The sequence below is a fragment of the Adiantum capillus-veneris genome, chromosome 4 (assembly GCF_014529385.1).
Source record: "Adiantum capillus-veneris isolate H3 chromosome 4, ASM1452938v2, whole genome shotgun sequence".
In the NCBI taxonomy this organism is placed as follows: Eukaryota; Viridiplantae; Streptophyta; class Polypodiopsida; order Polypodiales; family Pteridaceae; genus Adiantum; species Adiantum capillus-veneris.
The window spans coordinates 126,398,545-126,416,931 of record NC_140934.1 but is presented as its reverse complement, the minus strand read 5'-3'; positions in this window follow the sequence as shown (position 1 = coordinate 126,416,931).

The following is an 18,387-nucleotide window of genomic DNA, read 5'->3' as shown; positions in this document are numbered from 1 at the left end:
TAGAAAGTTTTGTTTGCGTCATGAAGTACTTGAGACTTTGATGGTCTGTTCGTAAAATGAATGGAGTCCCCAATAGATAGTGCTTCCATGTGTCTAGGGCATGTAGAACATCTAACATCTCTTTCTCATAAATGCCTAATACCCGTTTATCCGTATTGAGCCTTCGGCTCTCATATGTTATGGCATGCCCTTCTTGAAGCAAGATTGCTCCAAGGCAATCACCACAAGCATCACATTGGACCTCAAATGGCTTTGAGATATCTGGAAGCATAAGGACTTGTTGGGAGGTAAGCTTCTTTTTGAGCTTGTCAAAAGGACTTAGCTCCTTAGCAATCCATGAATACTTAACATTTTTCTTTGTTAAGTCATGTAATGGTCCTGCTATTTGAGAGAATTTTGCTATGAAGCGTCTATAGTATGCACACATACCAATAAAGCTTCTTAGCTTATGTAGATTCCTTGGATTAGGCCATGCTTTTATTACCTTCAACTTTGATGGATCCATACGGATACCATCTTGAGAGATAATATGACCTAAGTATTGAATCTCTTGAAGGAAAAAATCGCTTTTCTTTTGACTGAGAAAAAGCTTATTCTCCCTTAATGCTTGAAAAATCACTTGAAGATGTTGCTTGTGTTCCTCCAAGAAATTGGAGTAGATGACGATATCATCAAAGAACATCCCAATGAATTTACGGTAGGGTCTAAAAATTTTCTCCATCAATCGATTGAATGTAGCTGGTGCATTAGTCAAGCCAAAAGGCATGACTAGATATTCATAAAGGCCAAACGTTGTATGAAACGTGGTCTTTAAGATATCTTCATTCACTATCTTTATTTGATGGTAGCCACTTTTAAGGTCAATCCTACTGAAGTAGGTAGAGCCTTGTAGCTTATCAAACAAATCTTCTACCCGAGGTACGAGAAATCTATTTTTGATAGTGATATGGTTTAGTGCGCGATAGTCCACACACATGCGGTATGTACCATCTTTCTTTTGCACTAAAAGGACTGGAGAACAAAATGGAGAGGAGCTAGGCCTCACCATCCCTTTGTCTACCAATTATTGTACTTGCCCCATGATCTCCTGTTGTTGAGCTCGGGAAACTCGATAAGGAGGTTTATTTGGCGGTGAGCTTCCTGATAGGAGCTCAATTCAATGGTCATCATCCCCTCATTTTGGAGGTAAGTCCATAGGGATATCATCGATGAACACATCTTGGAATCCTTTTAGAAAGTTAGATAAGTCTAACTCTTCTTGATCCCTACCATTCACCTTTGATGAAACATTAGGACCTTTTAGGGACTCTTTGTCAAAAATCATGTACGCAGAAACTGAGCTCTTCATTGATTTATCAAGGGCAAGAGGATTTACAAGTGGCATAGTACGACCACACTCATTAGCATCTATATACATATTATTTCCCCTGTAGGTGAAGTAAATTCTCATTTCAGGGAACTTAATGTTGGCTGCCATGTGGTTGAACCATGGTGCCCCTCGGATAGCATCCTCATGTTGGAGAGGAGAGATAAAGAATTCTTCTTTGTCGACATAGCTTTGGACATGAAGCCTCAACTTCCCAATCAAAGGAGTAACGGAGGCTTGTTGTCCCTTGAAAGCGGCATCGACAGTTACAGCATCTCCCACCTCAAAGGCTTGAATGCCCAACTTGGTGGGCCATTCGGTGAGCACTTTGTCCTTTGCATTGCTTGCAAGGAATTGCTTCATGATGGAAACTCGTAGAGTTTCGATGTCTTTGGGGCTTCATCGTTGCCATGAAGACTAGACCACCATTGACGAGCCAATTTTTGGAATTGCATAGCTACATGGTGTAGCTTGGAGGACTTTGTGAAGCCCTCGTCTCCAAAGGCCGCATCAAATTGTTGAATGAAGGCCAATACTTTGTCAGTAGCACCAAAGGTGCCATCATAGGTGAGAAAAGAAACACTCTTTCCTTCCTCTTTGAATTGATTTAGCTTTTGTGACCTTCGCCATGCATGGTAAAGTTTACGATGTCCTCCCCTCTTGTATTCTCTAGGGGAATAGCCGTAGCTTTCACCGATAGAGGAGGAAGGTGAAGAAGAAGGAGAAGAGGGTGAACTCTTTCTTGCCCTTTTCTTCCTTTGTTTCCTCTCTTCCCTTTTGGAGTGACGAGGAGAAGGAGTATGGGTTAACCGTTTCCTCTTGGGAGAAGTTGGTGATCGTTTAGTCCGCCTTCTTCTTGGAGCCACATCTTTGAAGGAATTTAGGGGTTCATTACTTTCTTGATCTTTGGATTCCTCCTCTTGTATGGGAGAGAGTATTCTTTTAGGGGGTCTCATCAAGAGGCCTCCTAATCTCTCTCTCCTCTTGGAGAGGAAAGGAAATCCCATAAGCACGAAGTTGTTGACTAACTTCGGCCATAGCTTGTTGCAACCTAGTGACAAGATAATTAACAAACATGGGGGCATCATCACTAGCACCTTCATGTGCAAAATCAAAGTTATCAATGTTCATTCTATTCTCTTGGTTATTGTCAGCCATGTTAATTAAACTTATGTGTTTACTTAGTGTATGCTTTGGCCATTCAAAACCTTAGCTGCTACTCGTCTTAGCCTTTGAAAATAGGCACTTAAGTATCTACACCCACGGCTCGAATTGGTTAATTATAGAGAGTAGTGGAGTGAGTCTAACATAGCGAAGTTGCCGAGGAATAGCTCCTTTTGGACTTCTTATGGATCAATAATGGTAAAGCCGTAGGCAAGTCTAAAAAGACTCCATTATCAAGACCAAAGCTCCCGAGATGTGCACCATATCCCACATAGTGGGCTCAACAAAACCGATAATAGATCCCAATTCCACTTACCCTAATATAATTAACAAAATCAACCATTAATAGGCTACTTAAGGACCTCTCTTCTTAAGAAAGAAAAGAGAAACCAAATGCTCTGATACCAATGTAATGGAAATGGCCTATGAACTCTGAGAGTAGCGGAATTAAGAAATTAGATGAAGCACTTTTGTGAGATTACTTTGTGAGCATAGCGGGTGAACTTAATTGATGGTAGCAACATAAACATGGTACTTAGTTAACTTGGCATGAAATATACTTTTTGCAAGAGAGAGAGTTTAGAGAACACGACAACAGGACCGGATTCATACGGAGCCGGTCCCCCCTCCAATAGGCATTTGTATTTTAGTTTCTCCCATCAAGAGAGACTTGGTACAATACAATCTTTGTGTTCCTTGTGACCTAGGTGATGCAATGCTCAAACACCTTCGAAGGTGGAGAGAGCTAGCGGGGAATGAGGGTAGGGAAGAGGAAGAAGAAACATTCCATAGGAGAAAGAAATAGTTCCTCACTTATCATCACTCTTCTTGCTAGCATACATAATAGCATAGTAATGAAGATGGCAAGCTTAAGCATTGGAGCATGGCTCTTGGTTGGATTTGCATTCCATAGCCAAGAGTGTTGGTGTAGGTTCTCACTTTTCACAAGCTTGGAGAAGGAGGTGAAGTTACTCAACTTTCACCAAGTGAGAATCAATCCACAAAATGTGTGTGTGTGTGTGTGTGTGTGTGTGTGTGTGTGTGTGGTGTATACCCCCCCAACACACCCCTTGCTTGCTTGGGGCAAGTTCTAACCTTTTCACATGCTTCAAGCTCATTGGACCCCTCTCCCCCTAGCCAATCACATGTAGCATGGATCCCTCTCCCCCTAGCCAATCACATGTAGCATGCATTCAAGTACATGGGTAGTCTTTGGACAAGTGTCCTCCTGATCCCTTAGAGAGAGAGAGCTTGAAAATATCTAGATATTTATTGGATGGAACTAGAAGCTCATTGGACCCCTCATTAGCCCAACCAATAGCATTCAAGTACACCATGTGGCTAAGCATAGGGTGGGTCTGACATGTGTCCCATGTGCCCCTTGAGAAAAGGGGTGCCCTTTGGGTGAGTGGGAGGTTAAGTCAAAGATTCTGGGACTTACCTCAAGCACCTTAGTCATCAAGCATGACAAGCACCTCAAGCTTAGGTTGGGTTCCAACCTCAAGATCAACCCTAGCTTGCCTAAGGTCTTGCCTAAGGTCAAAGGACTTTTAACACTAACCATTGGAGGTCTTTAATGAAGCTAACCTTAAGGTCTTTTAAGCTTCATTAGTTAGCCTTGCTCTTTGACAGACCATCTCTCATTTGGACCCCTTTACCATTGGCCCCGTGTTGAGATAGCTATAGCCCATAAGCACATGTCTATATTCTAACCCTTGTTCCCGTTTATTATCCCATATTAAATGATCAGTTTAATATAAGAAATCATTTGGGTTGGTTAGATATTAGGTTTTATGACAAAGTGGCTGCATTGCAAGGTGTGTACCACCTTTCCTTTGAGCAGCAATAAAGGCATGTTCAACTGCATGCTATCTAGTCTTGTTTCTTATTTGGAAAGAGACTCTTGCAATAGCAATGTGCATAATGCATTAAACTTGATAACTTCAGGATTTCCTTGGGTCATAAGTCTCCAAGTACTAGCAAAAGCCTAGTAAGAATCTGGCAAGGCATCAAGAACAGTCTGCACAAGAGAACTGTCTGAAATGACTTCACCTACATAAATAAGTTGCTCATTGATATCCTTGACACCAGCAAGGAAAGTGTCCATATCATCTTCCTCATGCATAGTCTTCGACTCCATCAATTTATGTAGCAATGCAATTTTAGCCTCATTGGCGACTTGCATAAAGACCAACCAGAATATCCCAAGCCTGTTTTGCAGATTTCGCTGAACAAATGGGAGGAGTAATAGTACAATCCATAGATAGCACAATCAATTCATGATCTTGCACATCTTTTACATCCCAACGAGGTTGTTCTGTTGTAGGCAAAACAACTCTAACAGCAGCAATTCTTGCAGCAAGACCTGCAACATCCTCAACATCCCTTGTATCCTCAGAACCAGGATGTACATCAATGCCCTGCAATATATTCCAGACACCCTTTGACACAAGAACATGTTGCATTATGTAAGCCCAATAGGGTAATTGTCCCCATCCAATATGTCCTCAGCATCAAACATCTTGAACACATTTGTGTTGTTGTCGGCCATGGAGAATGCTTGCACTTGATGTGAAAACTATTCAAAAAGAGGAGAAATCAAGCGGGAATAGCACATGCTATATAGCACAAACCGTTGAAGACTGTAAGGGACTTGTTATGCAAAAAACAGCAATGACAAAAATTTTGCACAAAATGATGAATTAGCCTGCACAATACTGCCTGTAGTGGAAACGGAGGCCAAAATGAGCCCAAATCAAAATTCTGAGCAGACCAAGCTCTTCAACCTATCCCAGAAATTTTGTCGACCTGCGGACTCTCACCAAAGCTCACAAAAGTCGGAGAAAGTGAGCACGCGTATACTCGAGCTACTGGGGCGACTTAGCCTAGGAGGACGCAACCTGCTCTGATACCAATTGTCGGGATTAAGGTTGCGGGAAAACACACACAGCTTGGAGAAGATGAAGGAAGCTCAGACACACAATAGAGAGTGTATCACTTAGTGTGCAATGGAAAGATAGGTAGCCCTAGAGTGATGGGCATATATACAATGCACGGGGGGGAAAAACATCCTATGTGAGGGAAAAATGCCCCGACGGTCCTAAGTGTGTTCACACACATCACTACCACATGTATATGACAACAAAAATGAAACTGATAGAAATTTTGCACAAAATGACAAAATCGTATGTGTAGCACTGCTTGTAGTGGAAACGAAGGCCGAAATGAGCTCAAATCAAAAATCTGAGCAAACTAAGGTCTACGAGTTCTCCCAAAGTATTTGTTGACCTATTGCTCACCAAAACTTACAAAAATAGGAGAAAATGAGCAGGCATGTTGTTGGGTATACAAGCCCAATTGTGGGATACAAGTGGCCAATACCCAATAAATTTAATCTTAAGGGGTGGTACCCATAGTGAATACCCCCCCCCCCCTCTACTCCACTATGAGCGAGTATGGCAAGGCCGAGCAAGTTTGCATAGATTTTGTCAGCGTGCGGGTGTCTCATGTTCGACTTGTTAGTGTTGAGGCCCGACCTAGCAGCTGCAGTGGGAGCATTTGCAGCAGGGGTTGTCAGTCGTGCGATGACTGAGACACTAATATGGAGCTTATGGAGCTTTGAAGACCATACAAAGTTGTGTGCGAGATTTACATGCAGGCTCTAGCATGGGTATGCATGCTCGCCTACCACCAGAATGGATACGACTCCGTGTAGATCGATAGAGTGAGCCAATGGGCATAGGTTGATAGAGTCTCTCACCTAGGTCTCACTTATCGGCGCATTGCCTTTAAGTGGGAAATTGTTGGGGTAAAGGCGCTGCACCTTTGCCTGGGGCCGGACGTTCGGTGTTCGGCCACTCGCCACCATGTGTACACTTCCTTATTCTTTGTATACATAATAATAATGAGCTCCTCACTTAACACTTCCAGAGGTTGCTCCACCCACACCATCTCGTGCTCCTCCCCTTCCCCACATGCACCGCATCGCACCGTGCACGCACACATCCGTGCACACGCGCACTCACAGCTTCTTGCGAAGTGCTTTGGGAATGTGTGAGAATGCTTCACACCCAAACACACATAATCTATCATAAGTTCGCTTCTTGCTAGTCTACATCTCCTGTGGAATTTTGAAATTCAATGGAGTACTACGCGATCTATTGATGATGTGTAAAACTGTCTCATAGCAGCCTCTCCTCAAAACTCAAGAGGTAAATTTGCCATACATTCAGTGTTGGAATTAGGATTGTAGAAAAACACACACATCTTTGAGAAGACGAAGTAAGCTGAAAGCACACAATAGAGAGTGTTTTACTTAGTGTGCAATCGAAAGATAGACTTGTTAGTGTTGAGGCCCGACCTAGAGCTATAGTGGGAGCATTTGAAGCAGGGGTTGTCAGTCATGCGATGACTAACATTAGCATGAAGCTTGTGGAGCTTTGAAGACCATACAAAGTTGTCTGCGAGATTTACATGCAGGCTCTAGCGTGGGTATGCACGCTCCTTTACCACCACATTAGATAGGACTCCATGTAGATCGACAGAGTGAGCCAACGGGCATAGGTTGAGAGAGTCTCTCACCTAGTTTCTTGTACATACTAGTAGTTTAGTTAATAGGTCTCACTTATCGGCGCATCACCTTTAAGTGGGAGTTTGTTGGGGTAAAGGCATTGCGCCTTTGCTCGGGGCCGGACGTTCAATGTCTTGTCGCTTGCCCACCTTGTGTACACTTCCTTATTCTCTATATACATAATAATAAGGAGCTCGTCACTTAAGACTTCCAGAGGTTTCTCCACCCACACCATCTCATACTCCTCCCCTTCCCCACACACACCGTACTACACCGCACTGCCCACATCCGCGCACACATCCGCACACACATGCACGCACACATGCACTCACAGCTTCTTGCAAAGTTCTTTGGGAATGTGTGAGAATGCTTCACAGCCAAAGACACGTAATATATCATAAGTTGGCTACTTGCCAATCTACATCTCATGTAGAATATTGAAATCCAATGGAGTACTAGGCGATCTATTGATGATGTGTACAACTGTCTCATAGCAGCCTCTCCCCGAAACTCAGGAGGTAAATTCGCCATACGTTCAGTGTTGGAATTAGAATGGTAGAAAAACACACATAACTTGGAGAAGACAAAGGAAGCTCAAAGCACACAGTAGAGAGTGTTTTACTTAGTGTGCAATGGAAAGATAGATTGCCCTAGAATGATGGGCGTATATACGATGCACGAGGGAAAAACCCTCCAAGTGAGGAAAAAAATACCCTGACGGTCCTAAGTGTGTTCACACACATCACTACCACATGTATATGGTAACAAATCTCCCCTCGAGTGATGTGGCAAACAAGAGCTGGCACATGAGTAAAGGGAAGTGCCATGCCTTGAGGACATGATCAGTCCACAAAGGGGAGTAAGCCCAAAGCTTTGCGGAAAGCTTCAAACTTCTTACGAGACACTGCCTTTGTGAAAAGATCTGCAAGGTTGTCCTGTATTGCCACATAAGCCAAGCTGATCTCTCCTGTTGAGAGCCTCTCCCTGACATAATGGTAATGAACCTCAATGTGCTTTGTGCAAGCATGAAAAGTGAATTCCTCGCAACTGCCAATGCAGTCTGACTGCCAGTGTAGATAGTGTTGGCAGTGTCCAGTCCAACACCCAAATCATCCATAAGGCATCTAAATACACATTCAACCGTAGCTATTAAAACTACCATGTACTCAGCTTCACAACTAGAAGTGGCCAAAGTAGGTTGCTTCTTGCTCAACCATGATATACATGAACTGCCAAGCATGAAACAAAAACCAATCGTGGACACGCGTGTCAGACCAACCAGCCCAATATGAGTCTAAAAAAGCATGTAAGTCTGGTGGCAATGATCCCCCCTTGGGATAAAACAAGCCAAGATATAAAGTGGCACTCAAGTAGCAGAAAATCCTCTTGACATCCTGCGAGTGCTTAGACCCTGGCCTATGCATAAATCTGCTGACCTGTGAGAATGTCAATTGAATATCGGTCCTCGTGTTGCATACATAAATGAGGCATCCAATAGTAGTTTGGTAAAGAGTGACATCTGCAGGATCACCAACATCATGAAGAGTCAATTTTTGAACCTGTGTCCATGGGAGTGGCAATAGGTTTGCAATCCTCAAGTCCAAACTTACATAGCAATGTCTCTATGTAACTTTTCTGATACAAGGCAATACCATCATCACACTACTTAAATTGTATACCCAAGTAATGATGCAACAGTCCCAAATCTTTCATCTTGAAAGTAGCATTCAAATCAGCCTTAAATTCAGCAATATGTCTCTCATTTAGTCCATTGATCAAGAAATCATCTACATAAAGAACCACAATGAGAAGTACATCACCCTCACGCTTTACATACAATGTGCTTTCTGTTGGACTGTTACGAAAGCCTCTTTTGACCAAATGAGTGTCAACCTTCTCATACCAAGCACAAGGAGATTGCTTCAACCCATACAAAGATTTGTTACATTTGCACACCTTATCCTCTTGTCCTTTCTTGACAAAACCGCGAGGCTGCGTTACATAAACTTCCTTAAATATGTCACCATTGAAGAAAGCAGTAACCATGTCTGACTCATGTACATGCCAACCAAAATGATCTACCAATGTACATAGAAAATGCACAATAGTCATACGACAAGTGGGAGAAAAAGTCTCTTCATAATCTATGCCTTTTTTCTGTGCATAACCCTTTGCAACAAGTCGAGCCTTATAGCAATCAATCTCACCATCCGGCTTGCGTTTCAACTTGTAAACCCACTTCGTACCAATGGCCTTTTTTCGAGGAGGCAAATCACATAAAGTCCATGTGTCATTTTCTATAAGTGCATCATATTCTTATTGCATGGCAACCATGCAATTTCTTGAATTATGTGCTTCATCAAAAGACGGAGGTTTCTCAACATCATGTAAGCTAGACATAGCCAAAGCATAACAATTTGATGCATAAGATGCATGGCAAGAACGTGAATGAGTAAGACTATACAAAGGTGCATCCAATTTACTGTCATGCACAGTATGCACCAGCCATTTAGGCATACCTCTAGCCAGCTCATTCTTAGCCCTTTCCTCATCAAGTACATCATGTATATCTGCATCTGTAATAGACTGATCTGTAACATTTTTAGAAACCCCTGTTGGCTGTAAATTTGCCTCATTGGAATTTACATTCGTACTTCCACCACTGAAAAGAGGCAACAAAGTGTCATAAATGTCCTGTGAGCTTATATTACTGTCTCTAGTACATGACAGCAAGGGTTGGACAGAATCTTCCACAAACACAACATCCCATGAAACCAGAATATGCTTTGCTTGTGGATGATATGATGTGTAACATTTGCTTTCAGTACTATAACCAATAAAAATACATTTGACAGCCTTATCATCCAATTTTTTTGGCACCAAAGCATATGCCAAACATCCAAAAGCACGCATGTGCTCAATAGAAGGCTTTCTATCATGCCATGCTTCATATGGAGTAATAGACTGCAAAGCTTTCGTAGGACACATGTTTAGTACATAAGTGGCACACATGATGGCCTCAGGCCAAAAAGAATGCGGCAAAGCTTGACTTTTGACCATACATCATGCAATTTTCATAAGTGACTTGTTTTTTCTCTTAGCAACACCATTTTGCTGAGGCGTATAAGGCACTGTACATTGGTGTTTTCTCCCACACCTAGCCAGAAATGCATTAAATTCATGAGACATACTCCCCCCCTCGATCAAAACGGAGGGTGCCCATAGTACATTTCGAGACATTTTCAACCATATCCAGAAAGTTTTTAAAGCACATAAATACTTTGGACTTCACTTTAAGCAGAAATACCCATGCATGCCTAGAGTTATCATCAATGAAAGTCACAAAGTAAAGGTGATTGCCCAAGGATGGAGTTTGCATGGGCCCACAAGCATCACTATGCACAAGCTGCAACCTGCATGTGGCCCTAACTAAACCATCCTTTGGAAACTTTGAACGTTGCATCTTACCCAAACTACAGCCTTCACAAACATGTTTGACATGTGCTTCAAGAGTGGCAAAGAAGCAATCATATCAGATTTCTGCAAATGCAGCAAATTGATAAAATTCAAATGACCAAAACGTTCATGCCAAAGTTTTGCATCTAAAATAACCTTTGAATCCACAACTCGATTTGCAAAATGCTACCCACACTTGTCATACAAAGTGAGCTTATACAGCCCATGACATAAAATGCAAGATGCAACAATTTCATGACCAAAACTGAGATCATGTATTGTACATCTGTCAGCCACAAATTTTACTACAAGACCAAGTCTATCAAGTGTAGATATAGACAAAAGATTCTTCTTGATCCCAGGTACATAAAGTGCATCAACAAGTGTGAAAGATTTGCCATTTGCAGTAGTAAGCATAATCTTTCCAACTCTCGGAACGGATAAGCGGCATTGTTGGCACAAGTAACTGAATTCACGTGAGGGACAAGCTCAAGAGGGGTGAACAAATCATGATGAGGTAATGTGCTTTTTAGCACCACTTCAAAATACCACACATATGAATCTGCAGCAACTGACATGCATGCATCATGTACAACAGGATTATAAGTACACTTTGCACTAATAGCCCATTCTGCATCAACATCAACATCAGCATCACAGTCTTCTTTCACAGAAGACTCAACAATAGCTGCATTTGTAATGGATCCAACATTTGCAGTGGAACCACCCTCTTTCTTATTAGCCTCTTTGGCCTTCAACTTAGGACATTGCTTGATCAAGTGATCATTAGCTTTACAATAATGGCAACACATCTTCTTTTTGCTCTTATCACCAAAATTTCCAGACGAATTGCTATCAGCAAAAGAATTAGGAACATGTGTTTTTTCACTCATAGAAGAACCATAAGAAGTGGCTGCATTGCCGTTACCACCCTTTCTTTGAGCAGTGATAAAAGCCTCTTCAACTGCACACTGTCTAGTCCTTTTTTTTGGAAAGTGACTCTTGCAACAACAATGTGCACAATGCATCAAACTTGACAACTTCAGGATTTCCTTGAGTTGTAAGTCTCCAAGTACTAGCAAAAGTCTGGTAAGATTGTGGCAAGGCATCAAGAACTGCAACAAGACCTGCAACATCCTCAACATCGCCTGCATCCTCAGAAACAGAACGTACATCAATGCCCTGCACAATATTCTAGACACCCTTTGACACAAGAACATGTTGCATCATGTAAGCCCACATAGGGTAATTGTCCCCATCCAATCTGGCCGCAGCAGGAAACATCTTGAACACATCTGTGTTGTTGTCGGTCAGGATGAATGCATGCATCTGATGTGAAAACTGCCTGAAAAGAGGAGAAACGAAGCGAAAACAGCACGTGCTATATAGCACAAACCATAGAAGACTGTAAGGGACCTGTTATGCAAAAAATAGCACTGACAAAATTTTTGCACAAAATGACAAAATAGCATATGCAGTACTGCCTATAGTGGAAACGGAGGCCGAAATGAGCCTGAATCAAAAATCTTAGCAGATTGAGCTCTTCGACCGCACCCAAAATTGTTTTTGACTTGCGAACTCTCGACAAATCTCATAGAAATAGAAGAAAGTGAGCAAGCATGTGCTGGAGCTGCTGGCAACTAAGCTCGGGAGCACATAACCTGCTCTAATACCAATTGTTGGAATTAGGGTTGCAAGAAAACACACACATCTTGGAGAAGACGAAGGAAGCTCAAAGCACACAATAGAGAGTGCTTTACTTAGTGTGCAATGGAAACATAGATAGCCCTAGAATGATGGGCGTATATTCAATGCACGGGGGAAAAAACTTCCTAGTGAGGGAAAAAATGCCCCAGCGGTCCTAAATGTGTTCACACACATCACTACCACATGTATATGATAACATTCAGCAATGCCATTTTGAGCAGGTGTGTAGGGTGTAGTAAACTATTGCTATAACCCTTGTTTGCTATACAAAAATTATTGAACTCTATGGAGACATAGTCTCCACCATTGTACGTTCAAAAAGCTTTAGCTTTCTACCAGATTGGTTCTCAACTATGGCTAAGAATTTTTGGAATGTAGCAAACACTTCGTCTTTCCTCTTCAAGAGGAAGACCCACATCTTTCAAGTAGATTCATCTATGAGTGTCAAGAAATACAGTGCGCCCCCTAGAGATTTGTGTGGCATAGGCCCACATAAATTGCTATAATAATTTTCCAACTCTTGATGTAATGGCGAGGAAAGTTGCCTATTTTTCTTGCCATAGACGCAATGCTCACATAAATTTGAAATTAGAATAGTTTGACACAAATAAGTAGCCCTAACGTTGAAGGATTTTCATTCCTTTCTGGCTCATATGGCCTAGCCGGCTATGCCACAACTCATTAGAAGGTTGCTCGGCTACATAGATATAACTCTCTTTGACCATTGAAGAGACATATAAAGAGTATAATGAACCAGATTTGGGTGACCTTTTATGACAACCAAATTTGCTTTATGCACCATCAAAGGACCATTGCCAAAAATAGTAGTATAGGCTAGAGCATCAAGGTGACCAACTGGCACCAAAATCTTAGTCAGTTTAGGAACATGTCTAACTCCATGAACCGCGTATATCAAGATAATAGGAATCTTGAAGCTTGACTAAACCATCTTTATGTAGTAGTCTCCCCTTTTCGAAGCACTACTAGCAGTCATAACTCGAGAGAAAATGACCAGAGATTTATGGCAAAAAGTGTTGGGAGAAATCTGGCAGAGTTTCCCTAAAACAAGAGTAGAAACTCAGGACAAAAATGGGACAAAGTCACTAGCTTGTAAGCAGTCAAATGTGCCAAGAACACATATGGTCAACTTGTGGGAAAAATTCGGCAGAGTCTCCCGTGTATGAGGAGAAAACTCTCAAACCCAACAAGACAAAAATCAACGCATAAAGTGACAAAAGCAACCACTGGGCATAAGACTGACGTAACAAAGTATCGTGTGACTGCCAACTCGACGTCAAAGCAAAAAAACCAACTAGATACATAGCCTATGGCGAGGATACCAAAAGAGGGGTACTCCAGCAACCTGTATCACCGAAAGTGTCTCGACATTCGAGAACATCCCAAGTAAAGAAAACCTCACACAAATGACTCTCCAAAGGATAAGGAAACTCAAGACTAGCCACAATCTGAGAAAGGGCTCTTCTAGACCAAGTCTCAAAAACGGCCAAGTAAGTGTCAAAAGTCAAGCCAAATTGGCTCCATAGACAACGTACACAGGCACTAATAGCAACTCAACGTACATGAGTAATCACACACAAACAAACAAGTGTTAGAAAACTGTTGCATGTAGTAAACAAATCCCTACAAGGATATTTGCTCTCAAAAGAGCTCAACGGCACTATGTATGCTCAAGAAAGTATGCATATGTCAACGCATGACCATGTGCGGAGAAACTGCCACCAAAATGACTACTAATAATACCTGAAAGGCGTTGTACTCGTGCGTATGTGAAGGATCTCCAACGCTAACTCCCCCTGCAATGTTAGTGCCAAATCTACACCTTTGAGCAGTGTGCTCAAGAAAAGGCGTCTCTTGAGAGAGCGATAGCACAGAGAGTAGTTTCTCTCCATGTCCCACTAATCAAGAAAAAATCTATCTCGCGGTGGGAATTGTGGACTCATGAAAAATCCACAGGTATACGCATCAATCAATCCACAAAAGACATACATCCAATCCACGTTTATGTCTGAGAGTGACGTCGATGCCGTAAAATTGATGTCAAAGAGTGACGTCGATGCCGTAAAATTGATCTCAGAGATGTCGAGGTTGAAGAGAATGATGTCGAAGATGTCAAAGCCGATGTCAAAGACATGAAAACCGAAACCGAAAGTACTTGAGATGGTGTCGAAGTCGGAGACAGAATCAGAGAGTTCTATGTCGGAGAGTCCGGAGTCAGAGAGATGAAGCTGAAGAATGGGATGCTAATGCCGGAGAAGCCCACACACTATGTGTGGTAACGTCTCTGCTCTCTCTCTCTCTCTCTACACCAAGAGCCAATGTTGCTACTCAGAAGCCATCATTAGCTTGTTCTTTTTGTAGTGCTATGAAATAAAGGTTGCCAGCGTTAAAAAATCCCTACTGTGCTACTGTTTTCCATGTTTTTGTTCATTGTAGCAATAATCTATTGCTTTTCCAAGCTCATGATCCTCATTCTTCACACTGTCGAGCCCGAAGCCCTTACAAAACTCAATGAAATATCACCTGCTGCTAAAGGTTTGAGCCTTATCTCAAACCAAAGCTCATGCACTTGCCGCCATTGGAGCCAGGAGAATCATTGTGCTCTGATACCACTTGTGAGGCGCGATACGGAGTGTGTGCATGTGAGTGCAATTGCAGAGAGCAGTGCAACAGAACACGAGGTGTGGTGGAGCTCTTGTGGATCAAACTATCCATAGCCCCTTATCAAACTATACGTGGCGCCCAACCAGTATGGCCTGCACCCTTATAGTGGACCGATTGTCAATGAATCCAAAACAAAGGTTATGCTTGTGGACTCCAACCATAAGGAGAGGCCATGGAAGTTGTTGAGAGCTTTAAGTACCTTGGCCTTGAGGGCCAATCACAAGTGGCAGGAATGTGCTCTGCATCATTTGGAAGCTAGGAAGAGAGCATACTATGCATTTGAAAACATGTGTAAAGCGGGGGATGTCAAATTTTGCGTTCTCAAGACCTCCTTGACACATTGGTGACTATGATTCTTCTTTATGAAGTATGGGGTGGGATCATCTCAAAGTCCACTTGGAAAGAGTTTGAGAATGTCCAAAAACGCTCTCACAGTCTTTCTCCAAGTTGACACAAATAGCATATATTCTCGTACTTCTTGAGTCGAGACCTCTTCCAATTGAGGTTATGGGCACGGAATTTTATGTCGTTCTTTTCCTCTCTACTCTATCTCTCGCATGCATGCAAAGCACTCTAGTCGAGGAGGTGCACATGTCGTGCTCTCCCTTGCACTCTAGTGCTGTATCCCTCTCTTTGCTTGTGTATTTTGAGAACATTGTGCATAATTGATTCTGATGGTATGTATGTCTGCTTGCCTATATGCTTGCTATTTTATGCATTTGCAAGGTCGTCGCACCTCCAAATATTATAGCGCGCACATAGGGGTGTGTGTGTGTGTGTGTGTGTGTGTGTGTGTGTGTGTGTGTGTGTGTGTGTGTGTGTGTGTGTGTGTGTGTGAGAGAGAGAGAGAGAGAGAGAGAGAGAGAGAGAGAGAGAGAGGCAGGGAGGGAGAGGAAAGTCTAAGGAAAAAGAAGGAAGAGAGAAAAGTGAGTTTAGGTAGTGCCTCACCACTATATCGCATGACGTTGCGACATAGGTATCTATGGCTAGAAAGAGGCATTGCGAGAAATTTTGATCTTTGCTATCACATTCAATGACCTAGGAGAGCAATAAGGGTGTGAACTAGAGATGAACGAAGAGTCAAATTCAAGACTAGTGAACTAGGATGCATGTCAAATATTTTTGAGGACTGAAGCTTGGCAAAAGGAGAACTTGAGCTCAAAATCCTTTATTTAAACATGAAACACCTAGCCATTATGCTAATTTTCAGCAAGCGAGAAAATGTAGTTGTAGTTCCCTTACCCCTAGTTCATTGCACCTAGTGTGGTGGCAAGCCAATCTTGATGCCTATTTCTTGCCATAGATCCCCCTTGCCTTGACCTTATGCCACATTGTGACAATGCTACGGTAGACAAAAAACAAGAGGCTATGTTAAGTGCATCCATGGATACAATAGCAGTATGTGAGAGGAATAGCTTAACAAATAACTTAACAAATAGATTGTGAGAGGAATTTAGGAACATGGATGCAAGTACTTGATAAAGATAAAACAAAAAAAGGGATTATTGTTATGAGCTTCAAAATTCTCCATTGTAAAACCATGCTAATTGTTGCCATATTACGGTAGTGATGTGTGTGAATACAATTAGGATTGTCACAAACTTTTTTCCCTTACTAAGAGGTAATTTTCCCACGGCTTGTATACACACCCATCATTCTAAGGGTAGCCTCATCTTTGTAGCAACACACTCAATAATACATCTTCTAATCTTGTCTACCTTGAGCTTCTCCTTCTTCTTCTCCATCTTTGCATGCATCCTTGTAACCCGCTTTCCCAGTAATGATATTAAACCAAGCTTTGACATCCCAAATAGCATTACTACTATCCTCTTTTTGAGAGTGAGGTGATTTTGGTGAGTATATATATGGAAACATATCCTTAGAGCTAAGCTTGTGGACCTTGGTTCTTTCAAAACATTAACTGTGGTGATTTCTAACTTTGTTTCCACTATCAGCAGTATCATGCATGCAAATTTCAGTATTGTACAAGTATTTTTCCATGAAATTTTTAATAAAATAGGCACTTTAGAATCTTGTAGTTTGTACTATATAGCACATGAATTTTTTGTATCGAGTGCAATCACGGACCATGGAAGACAACAGATATCTTATGCATGTTGTCTTCTACACACAAATTGGATGAGAAAAACTACCCACAATCAGCATACATAATGAAATGTGTTCTCGCTGCAAACAGTGCTTTGAAATATTGTGCAAGGTCATGATGTATGACCAAGTTTTGTGAAAAATTATTTGTGGATGATGGTGAAGGTTCTGGTAGTTTTCTTGCTAGGATTGTTTTTCCCTTTGATGAACAAGCATGACTGATTGCATTCTTTGGCCAACATTCCATCACTTTATATATTTTGTCAACAAAATAGGAACACATGCATAGGATAGAGTAGCTGCCTTGTATGCAAGGTGTAAAGAGGAAAAATTTCTTACCTGTGAAAGGAGTATTTCTTGCTAAGATAAAATAAATCAAACAATTAATTGTTGTTGGTGAGCATATTCATGAAAATTCCCTTGTGTAGATAGTCCTCTTGGAGAATATCTAATTTTATGAAGGTTGATGGTCTTGTCTACGTATGCCACAAGAGGCCAACTATAGAAAAAAATAGGGTTAAGTGGCATGTTGTTGAATAAACATTTGTGGTTGCATTAAAGAATAATACTAATGTTGCCACCTCTCATGCTTCTTTGATTAACAAGCATGTTGCTATTTTTTTAATCTGCAAATGACAATAAGTTTTAGAAGTCTAGCAAAATTATCACGCAACACCCAAAGCTTAAGGCTAGAGAGGTTCATAAGAAAGAGGCAAATGCAGCCATTGCAGATGCTTTTATGAATGCAAATGCAAAAAATGTTGTGCAAGATGCAAAATGGGCTTCTAGTGCACAATGTCAATATGACCCATCCATTCACGATGCATGTGTCTCAAAATCTATGGATCATGTGAGTTACTTTGATTGTGGTGCTACCTCATCATGATCTGTTCACGTCTCTTGAGGTTGTACCCTAGAAGGAACAGTATCACATTTGCTAACAATGCTTCTTTTATAGTTAAGGGAGTTTATAAATTGTGTTTACTAATGGAGATGGCAGGTCTTTCATACTTGTTGATGCTATATATATATATATATATATATATATATATACCTAGGATTAAAAGATAATATATTGTCTATATTTTCATTTGCAAACCTCGGTCTTGTGTCAAATTTGTGGATGGCAGATGTACTATGCAACGTGATCTCTGTTTTGGTGATACAATGGTAGCATCTTGAACTTGTTTTATGAATGTATAAGCACAATTTTTCCAAAAGATGTATGGACGATTCATCGTGTGCAATTTTTTATTTTTCTATTTCAAATGGAAAACTTTTTCATGCACATTTTGATCATCTAGATTTATGGATGTTCATTGTCCCCTCTTGAGGC